Below are 10,987 nucleotides of genomic sequence, written 5' to 3'. Positions count from 1 at the left end.
CGAGTTGGACCTTTTCATTAGGGTTTCTAGCCCATTTTAAAGTCTCCAAAAATCTAGAGAACCTTCCTTAATTGTTTGATTTGATTTGATCCCTAAAATCAAGAATATTCTAGAGAATATGCCATTTTGGAGCCAAGTTTGGAAACCCTGGATTATGGGCTCATTAAGGACGTGTAGGGCTTGATTTTTTGCCCTAATCCATCTGAAATATCCAAAGATCAAGGGCCAAGATCGCACCCCTTATCCCACCTCTTGAATCAAGGGCCAGATTTAGGACGTGCAACCAGAAAGAGATCAAGCCATTGGATTTTTCTTCATCAATACTCAGCCATTGGATCAAACTCATTACCATATTGAAATCTATCCCAAAAAGCTATAAATATGGGTCTCATTCACCCATAAAAAAACAATCTAGAGCAAGCTAGAGCTAGGAATTGGGAGTTAATAATCTGGACCTAGTTATTCAGAGCTAATAGCCTTCTTTTCTTCAGTGTCCTTCATTTTTTCTTTCTAGTTCTTCATTTTAGCCTTCTTTTTCTTCTTGTCGATCTTGAGTAGAAACTTCTTTTCACCAAAAGTTGTTTTTTTCCTCAAATCACCTGTTTCAATCCAAAAATCACAGTTATCAGTTCAAGATCAAGTTTATCATCAATCAATCAATCAATCTACAATCAAGTATGAGGCAACATTCCAAACAAGGTGACATCTTTTTTTTTCTTTTTTATTTCCTTTAGCATTGCATATTAGGTTATCTTTTTTTATTATAGCATATAGTTATTAGTTTTTAATCCAACTTGGTAGATTAATTTCTCAAGCTTTCTTCGTTTGCCTATCTTAACATGTTACACCTCAATAGAAGTAAGGCTGGTTTTTACCAGGCGATTGTGGGTGCCTAACACCTTCCCACATCGTACCTTGACTCCCGAACCAAATAATCATCTAGTTTCGAGGGTTAGTCCTTCACATAGGTTTTACTCAACTTTTCCTTAATAAAGTTAGTGGCGACTCTAAAAGCAATTGCATAGACTTAGGTACACATTTTTGTGCTTACAGTTTTTTGGCGACTCTGCTAGGGACATCCCTAGAGAGTCAGACTTACATTTTCTTTGAGGTGTTTCAGTTAAGATAGGAAAGAAGAAGGCTTATCCAGAAGCTAGTTGGAATAGAAGACTAGGGTTAAGGTTATCTCGTGCAACCATTAACTCGCTGATTCAAATGGAGAATCTACCAGACGGTTCTTCTCAAAAGTTATCGCTGCCACCTATATCTTCATCACAGATGTATGTGCCACAAGGAAGTTGTCCACCAGCACCTCCATCTGAGGGACAAATTTTATCAGCAAACATTCGAAGTCCACATACAAGTAATTCTGGTGAGTCGTCAATCCCTTCCAGTCAAGAGGAATTGATGGAGAAGGCGATGGAAAAGATGTTTCTCAAGATGATGTCAAAGTTTGCAATAACTCCAAGTCTGGGTCAACCACAACAACCAGGTATCACACTACCTCCCATGGTTAGTCCTAACCCTACCATTCTACCAACCTCATTACCCACTCCGTATGCGACACATAGATCAACCCAATTACATGTTCCTATGTCAACCCATACTCCATCCCAATTTTTTCCTCAGGATAACACAACCTACATGCCTCAACCATCCACTCATCAAACTTTTCAAAGCCCAAACCAAATTCCAACTACAACCATGATGTCCAACCCATTTATGTTACCAACCCCAACCTATTTTCCACAAACTCCATAACCACTGTTCTACACGAACCCCCAATACCAAGTGCAAAACCCAATCCAACCACCGGTTGACCCCGTAATGGAGGAGATTAAGAAATTGAAAGAAGCAATGACCAAGATGAAAGGTGAAGACCTGGACCTTGATAATCTATGTCCATATCCACAGATCAAAAGTACCACATGGATTCAATTTCCAAAGATGGAGCGATATGAGGGAACCAGTTGTCCAAAGGCTCACATTCGTATGTATGCAAGTTATCTACAACCGATGGGAATCGGGCCAGAACTAATGGTTCAACTATTCCAGAGGAGTCTTAAGGGTGCAGCCCTTACTTGGTGGGGCCGAAGGCAACTTGAAGCTTTGAAGCAAGGTCTGAATGAAAGTTTTACAGAGTACATTACAAGATGGAGGACAAAAGCGGCCCAAATCATTGATAGGCCCACAGAACAGGAGCAAATTAGGATGGTTATGAAGAGTTTGAACCAAGAGTATGCGACCAGTCTAAGTGCTAGTTATCATCCGACATATCAAGCCTTAGTTGCCGCTGGATCACAAATAGAAGATGGGTTATCATCTGGCAATATTTCTCCCATCAGCTCAATGTCTATAGGATCTAACCCGCAGAAGAAGAAGCCTCTCACTGTAACGGTGAACAACAAAGAAGCCAACGCTGTTGCCACACAAGTACAGTCTCAACCACACGCACAGATCCAAGAAGAGGTGACAGCTCATCCTTCTTCCAATCAGATTGCATATCTTCCAAGACAACAAGGATACCAAAATAGAGGGTTCCCTAAGCCACAGAGGCAGTTCACAGAGCTACCGTACCCATTGTCGGTCATTCTCAAGGCTTTGATCCAGCAAGGCCTAGTTACACCATTGCAGCCTAGGCCTCCTCCGAATCCACCACCATATTGGTATGATGCTTCTAAACATTGTGATTTCCATCAGTCTATTGGACATCCTACAGAAAAGTGTGGAGCTCTTAAGCATGCGATACAAGATTTGATCGAATCAGGGAGAATTGATGTATCACATCTCGGTGCTCCAAATGTTGTGACAAATCCATTACCGTACTATAATGGAGAAGTTCACACATTAGAGCTGTCAAGAAAAGTCGGCCTCATTCATTACCCCACTCGAGCAAGCATCCAAGGTTAATGCCATGTAAACTTTTCAAGCCGTTCAATTTTCAAGATGCAATTAAAGATTACAAGGCACAAAACAAGCAAGGCCCAGGCCAAGGCTATATCGTTGGATGAAAAAGTAGCACCTCTATTTGCTGAATCACCAACTAAGAAAGCACCATTACCGGGCTCCACCTTTGTTGCATGTTCTAGATAAGGAGTTTGATAAGCCCAAAGATAAGGTATATACTTCCCCATCTTCTTTCCGACAGTTGAAGGTTTGTGAGTTAAGTTTGTTAGAAGACCAAAAGGTCCAAGAAATGGTACTTGAGGAGTCTACCAAGTCTACGTTCAATCGGATGGCGAGATTCTCAAAACGTATCCCCAATAGATGATTCAGAAGATTATGGTATCGAGCTCTTTGACATGTTTTGTCCTATTTTTTATGAAGAAAAAGATTCCATTTCTACTATCAAGATCACTTCACTAGAATGCAAGGAAGAGGACTATAATGATGCTTTTGCAATACTTTTCTCTGAAGACCAGTTTATAATGGCTAAGTCGGATTCCGATGATAGGCATTTTGGGCGTCTTACTACTAGTCTCAAAGACTTGACATCTTCCTCACACTTGGTTGATGCATGGAGCTACAACATTGGTTGATGGGTTCCGAATCAATTTCTCTCCTATATTTGATCCCGGTCCGCTGCTTAGCACAGATAAGTTTTCTACTCTCAATTAGTTTGTTTTATTCTTTTAAAAAAAAAAAAAAAAAAAAAAAAAAAAAAAAAAAAAAAAAAAAAAAATCAGATATTTCAAAAAAATCCAAAAAAATCAAATATTTCAAAAATCTAAAAAAATACAGATATTTCAAAAAACAAAAAAAAATTAAAAAAGTTTTCAAAATCCCACATAATATAATTTACCCACTTACCTTAGTGCAAGATGATTGAATGACTTGTGCATTATTATGATCCCTCCCCGATGATGAAGAAGAAGGAATGGACAATGAAGTCTTCTGAGTCCATTCTTTCTCATGAGCAAATCGAGGATTGATGAGACACTAGTCATTGTGGAGACAAAGACCATCAACCTTGGCACCACAGATGGACCACATTATGTGCAGATTGGTATAACCTTGATCCCCTCTGAGCGTTGAAGCCTAATCAAATTACTGAAGGAATCTATAGAAGTGTTGATCATACCTATGACAATCTATTATCTTAGGGTGGTGCATGATTTTCATTGTTTGAAGATGAGAGAATCACTCACCGAGAAGGAGAAATTGAGGAGGAAGAAAGTTCAGCGGTTATGTTTGAGAAGGTTTTTCAAATGTCTAAGATCACCAACATCAACATCAGCATTCAGCATTATGCATTTACCCTTGTGGAGAGGACAAAGCTCCACAACATCATTTGATCAACTATCCTACTGAAAAAGGGAAATATTCTGCATTCCATCAATCAACGGCTACTTAGCCAATCAACCAACCAGCTACCCTACCGTGGAGAGGGCAAACTCCATATTGCATAATTAGCATCCATTTGCATCCATCGAAGACATGAGAGCTATCTATCAAAGAAGTCAGCTGACTCGAATCTGACTACATCAACGAGCGAAATGCTAAGAGGAGTTCATCTACGATCAACATTTTTGAGAGCCGAGATATATGAAGGAGAGCATTGATGTTCTACTGGGACTTAGATACCAATGGAGACAGATTGTTGCAAGTAAAAGAAAGCAAGCTTAATCCGCCAGGACTAGAGTGGAATCAATGAACCAGAAAGTTCGAACCTAACAGTGAATGTCCATTCACTATGAAGATTATACATGGAAAATCCTACCAATGCCGACCAATTAAAGAGGTACTACTTTTTACCCAACTTTGTTTATTTTAAGATGAAGAGTATAGTGGAAATCGTAGAGAAACGATGGAACAGGCCATCTTTGATCGTTTTGTTTTTAGCCTCATAAGCCCACCTAATGTCATATGCTACTATTAGAAGCCCATTTGAGCCTTAGCCTATTCTTTTATTTCCCACAATACAAGCCCATATCCTTTAGGAAGCCTAATAAATCTTTAGCCTACCCATAGATTACCCATACCTATTTTTATAGAACTTGTCATATTCCCGGGGCATCATTCCATCCATCCATCTTTGATCACGAAACCATTATCCCCATGTTATTTATCCCAAGGAGGTGTTGAAAAAAATCCTAATGCAAGGGGTAAAAAAAAAAAAAAAAAACCGTCATAGCTCAAAATGCTATGCTTAGAGTTGCACAAAATGATCGATACTGGTCCAAAATGGAAAACCTAAACAAGGGGCAGCGTCATTTGAGATTTGGGATCCTTATCATCATCTCACCACTATCATTCCAATTACTCCCCCCTTTATATGACAAGTTCTACTCCAAAAATAATTTTTTGATCCTATCCCTTCTTTCTGAGCCCATCACCTAAGCCTACATTATAGTCCTATGAAAGTCCACTCTTGATCTCTAAGTCCACTATATCTCCTAGTTGAGAAGTACTCAAAAAAAAAAAAAAAAAAAAAAAAAAAAAGAAAAAAAATGGAAAGCATTGGAGGATTCACTACTAGTGATTGCAATGTATGAGAAAGTTGTCTCCAGAAGATTGGTCCTATGCTTTATGCTCTATCTGTTTTGGAAGAAAGTTTTTGGGTGTCGTTCAGTACGTTGTGAAGGTCAAGCAATCAAAGGGACAAGAATATCATCTACTTCATAGGTGCCAAGTTTGATCGTACTTCTATCCTATGGTCGTCTTCATGCTCATCTTCTTGTCGGTAATTCATTCCCCCACCTTCATTTGTTATTCAATCATTTGTGGTATTTCTTGTTCTATGGATAAAAAATTGTTTTGTTTTCCATTGTTTTCAAAATGAATTTCAGAAAAAAAAAATGATTTGTTTTCAAAAACTTGGTTTACTTTGGATGGCTTATGATGAAAAATCTAGGATTTCGAGCATGTGGAAAATTCTGAAGCCAATATTCCTAACTAAACCATGTACTTGTTTTACTAACATAGCATGCATACACCACAATCTTTCTAACTATTCACGCTAACATAGTTGCATTGTTTTCATGCATATCATGTATATTTCACTCCATTGTAATATGTGTAGTGAGAAATAAATTGTCTAACCTTTGCCGAGAAAGTGTCTCCAAGATTTATAGTTGCTAAATGCCAAGAACACGTGAGAGCAAGGCTGCCATTGGTGAATAAGATAAGTGAGATTCCATTATAGATTGCCCCAAAGAATCACTGTTAGTTCGAAAAGAAAAAGAAAAAAATGCGTTACCATAGCATGGCGAGGTTTGTACTGTGTGGCGTGCCATCGCTTCTTCTCTCCTGGACATCTAAGGTACGGCTCTCCCATTCTTCACTGGACGGTGGCAAGGTATGTTTATTCCTCCTTTGGTCCTGTTTATATAGGTTTGGTTGGACCGTCCAATTAGAAAGTACACGTGACTTTGTTTGTTTAAGAAGTCGGTGGATTTTGTTTCCAAAAGAAAACTGTTCGTTTGGGTTTCAGAAACAAATGATTTGATTTTGAGAAAAGACAAAACTATTTGACTCTTCAAAGATTCCTTCCTTTTAAACCAACAACTGTTTCCCAAAAGAATGATTCGGTGCAAGCATCAGAATTGGAAGTCGGTGCCCCTTACCTTTTTTATCATTCGGTCCTGTTCAACCAGTTTTGGACCCGTTTGATCCGGTTGGCCCAGGTTGACCCGGTTGGTCTAGACTGACCCGGGTTTGAACTGTTTGACCCGGTTTTCACCAATTGACCCGGTTTTGACCAGTTTTGACAGTTGACCAAGTTTGACCAAAAAAAAAAAATCCAAAAACTTTTCAAAAATAAAAAAATGATGAATATTAATACCATGGGGTTCTTACCCTCCAGTATGAGAAAATATTCATCAAGTTTTGTTTTTCACCGCACTATTGGTAACCATTTGATCATTAATATCATTTCGATAACTCCATTTGTGCAACATTAAAATTGTTCGCGAGAACAATGTCAGTTTTTACTAACAGCCTCACGAATGGATCAGCCTGAACTCATAGTGACAGTCTTTTCCAACCCAAGTTATATTGAACGTAATTGATTGATTGATTGATTGAACTTGAATATCATCATCCCCAGCATCCATCTTTCATCTCCAGCACATCTCTTATCTTCCCTAGCAGTGTTCGTCTGTGTCTTCGTCCATCTTCTTTAGAATCTCCTATCCCATGTGGATCTTCTTGCTCTCCCCGGTGAGTTTTTTTTTTCCTTTCGTCAGTGTTTGGTTATCACCATTATATAAGAATCTTTAATCCAAGTCAAAATCATGAATGAATTGATCTATCCATTTGATTTCACCAGTTTTCCAAAATGAATTTGAAAATATCAGATTTCAAAAAAATTTGTCCCTTGATTTCAAAAAAGTTGTTCATCATTTTCAGAAAATATTTTTCAATCAACCAATATTAGGGGTGTGCATAAAACCGATGTACCCGACTAAACCGACCGACCCGACCCAACCCGAACTATACGGGTCGGTTATCCATTTAAGACGGTTCGGATCGGTTTGTTAAATAGCAAAACCGGCAAGTCGGTTCGGTGCTTTCGGTTTTGGATTTGGTATAACCGAAAATAACCGACCGATCCGCAATATCTTAATACACTAGATTAGTAGAAAATTAAAAAATATATCGCACCAAATTACCAATTAGTAAAAACTAAAAAGTAAAACCCATTAACTAGGGTCGGTGAGCCGCTTACATCCCCCACCAATCTAGGCCGCCACCATTCCTCCACCACTCTTCCATCAACAAAGATCATCATTAACAAAGGTAATAACTACTTATTTGGTTTCTTTCTTTCTTTCTTTCTTTTTTGTTTTTTTTTTTTTGTTGCTTCTCTCAAAAACAGTAGAGCCAAAACCAATCTAATTAATGAATTAACAACATTACAACAACATCTAAATGAACTTGAATAAGTTGGATTATTTTTGTTTGTTATGAAATGCAGTTGTGCTTAGAGCTTGATAGTGTGGATAGGCAGATAGATGTGGATCATGTGGATAGCTTTTGTTTTGATAGCTGTGGCTTGTGTGGATAGTTTTGGCCTTTGTGGATGATATTGGTTTTTGGTTATATAGTAAGTTATTTTTTGTTTAATAATGTTTACAGTGAAGCTGATTGGAATGGAGCATTTGATTTTTCGTTGAATTTGGATTTTTTTATCTAACTGCATTGACAAAACAAGTCTCAGACACATTTTCTACTAAACTAAGTTTAATTAATTCTGATCTTAATACCTGAGTTGTCGCGGTTGTCTCATATATTGTTTTGTGCGTGGTTTATGAATCACCGTGATCTTACATAACACATATGTACAAAGAATGAAATTAAGTTCTACTTCGAGTTTTTTTCGGCGGGGTTCAAAGATTACGATGGAGCTTAATCGAATTGTAATTTGACATCATGGAAATCTGGATGTGTACGAGGATGGGCTTGTAGTGTTGCCTCTAGTGAGAAAGCTAACCTTGAAAATTCTAAGAACATCCCTGCAACTCTGCAAGGACTCTTGATTGTCAGGCTTGTTTTGAAGTTCTATTTAAACTTCTTCAGTATTATGGTGTTCATGTGTTGGTATACTATCTGTTTTGCTCTCAATCTATGGCTTGTTTACTATATATATTTCTGCCGTTAGAATCCTCTTAGGCTCTTACCATATTATCATGTGTTGTGTGCTGTTATTATTGGAAAATAATGTTGTGCTGTGAAATGGTTAATATTTGAGACCCAGATGCTTATATCTATTCTCGACCGGACTGGCCCGCGATCTCACGATGCTTTTTTTTTTCTTCACTGCTTTGAATCTTTTGATGCAGCATTCACATAAGAAATAGTTGGTTTAATGGCATTAGCCATAACACTGCAAATTTGCAGCTCCTATAGTCCTCCTATCCCCGACCGGATACTACTACTCAATCGAGAGTTCAGGTTTTGCATGTCCATGTCCAGTGAGAAGAGGGTACACCTATATGATTCTCTTCTATCGACTTGAAGTTGTATATCTGCTTCCTTGTAGAGACTAACTTCCTCAATCCTCATGCAAGGTCTGTATCCTTTTTTCTTTGTAGTAATAGTGTATTTAGATATGGAGCTCTCAAGTGTCAAACGTATACTTCACAGTGAAGTTGTCGTCAGCAAAGGTTGGAAAGCTACTGAAAAAGTGACCTTGTAAATAATCACAACTACTAGGATGACTCAATCCTTCTTTGGTTCTTCCTTATCACCCCCAACTATCTTAGTCTCCAAATCAACAACTGAAAGTCTGAAACAGACCCCAAATATTCACTACTTAAAGGCACACCACCACTCGCCTTTTAGACGCCCCTTGGCAAAATCTGACACTCCGCAATAGTACCCACATTGCCTTGTTTCATCCCCATCTTCACCAAATTCTTAGTATGCTTACCACCTTGTCGTCTCTCCACAATAGACCCATCCACATTGTCTTGTTCCATCTCCATCCTCTCCAAATTTTCACTGCTTAAAGACATACCATCTCGTGATTCTCGTCTAAGACGCCCACCTTGCCGACTCCAATTCACTACAATAGGGGTTTGAGTATTTAAAGGCGTTGAAGTATACACACTGTCTTGTTTCTTCTCTTCAGATTCCACTTGAAGAATGGCAACGATTGAAGTGACTTCACCAATTCTAATCAAATCCCCATCTCTAAGACTCATCCACTTTTTCGGATGAATCAAACAATGATTCAAGAGTGTGCCATTTGTGGAGCACAAATCACAAATAACCCATTTCTGAGACTTATCATCAAACTCAATTAATAAATGTTTTTCAGATGCTCCTTCCTCCTTGATTTTCAAACTGTTTTTCCATACTCTACCAATTCGAATCCTCTTGGAAGAAAAGCTGGGGTCACGTAATAAGGTTGCTCCTTTTCTTGGACCTTTTAAGTTTTACCACCTCCAATTTCAAGACTAGAGGTTATAAGAATTTGGGATCGGGTTGGTTATAATCGGGTAAACAGACCAACAGTCGGTTTTGGTCGGGCATCGGTTAGAGCAGAATCTAGTCGGGTTGGTTGTGGGTCGGTTAAGTCTATAAGGTTGGGTCGGTTCGGGTACAATATTGCATAAACCGACAGGGTCGGTTCGGTGGTTGGTTTTAGCCCAAAACCGACCCGAACCGACCCGTGCACACCCCTAACCAATATCATGTTACGCGGTGTAAGTCCGTCCGATGCTTCCGCTAGCATTGATATTTTGTCTTGTGGTATAAGTCCGTCCGATGCTTCCACAGATAATCCAGTTGCCATGTTGCGTGGTATAAGTTTGTTCGATGCATCCACCAACATTCAATCAGTTTTAAGCCCTCACAAACAACTTGAAAAAAAATCAAGGATTTCAAATATCTAGGGAAAAGCCCTATTTCAAAAAATATTTTTCAAATGAATTTTCAAAAATTTCATGAGATCTTTTGGCTGGAGCTTGGCAAAAATGGTTTGTCTCCATGGCTTTGCCGTTCAGTTGCAAGCAACCTCCGACAAAGAGGGGCAACTCTAGACACCCCATTTTTGCACCCTGGCATAATTCATTCAATGATTTTGCCTTGAATTAAATATGATCATATAAGGTGATTTGCTTTCTAGAGTCTTCATTTCTACATCAAACTTCTTTCTTTTCATCTTCTTTTAGCGTCTTTAGACTCTCCTCATCATGTTCTAGCTATGGCTGAAGTTTCGTTGCTTTCTGAGTTTTGAGCTGAAAATTACCAAAATGCCCCTATAACCCTTTGGAGCCCAAATCTCGTTTTTCCACTCTTTCTTTGGATGAGATTATTTCATATTTGAATTCCCTTGAAAAATCCTTCAAATGAGTACAAGCTTGCCTAGGTTACTTTTGGATTTCGGAAACCCTAATCTTGCCCTATCCCGTTTCAGCCCGTTATGCGCACTGTTGAGTGCAACGTTTTTTTGGAGTAAGATTTCGACCCAAGGATATTTTTAAGAGTTCATGGACCTTCTTAATGGATTAATTAACAATTTTTGTGAAGAAGAGTTTGC

The 10,987-nt window shown here is 38.6% G+C and overlaps 1 long non-coding RNA gene across 1 annotated transcript; it reads right to left on the bottom strand.

Annotated features, from left to right (window-relative positions):
- Positions 1–318: 318 nt before the first annotated feature.
- On the bottom strand, positions 319–6,484 carry LOC147475621 (uncharacterized). The gene is made up of 3 exons (XR_015208844.1): positions 6,200–6,484; positions 6,043–6,106; positions 319–599 (listed from the first exon to the last, which is right to left on the bottom strand). It is a non-coding gene; the product is annotated as an uncharacterized LOC147475621 (long non-coding RNA).
- Positions 6,485–10,987: the final 4,503 nt, after the last annotated feature.

The sequence above is a fragment of the Coptis chinensis genome, chromosome 9, assembly GCF_015680905.1.
Source record: "Coptis chinensis isolate HL-2020 chromosome 9, ASM1568090v1, whole genome shotgun sequence".
NCBI classification, from domain to species: domain Eukaryota; kingdom Viridiplantae; phylum Streptophyta; class Magnoliopsida; order Ranunculales; family Ranunculaceae; genus Coptis; species Coptis chinensis.
This window is presented reverse-complemented; position numbering and strand designations above follow the sequence as displayed.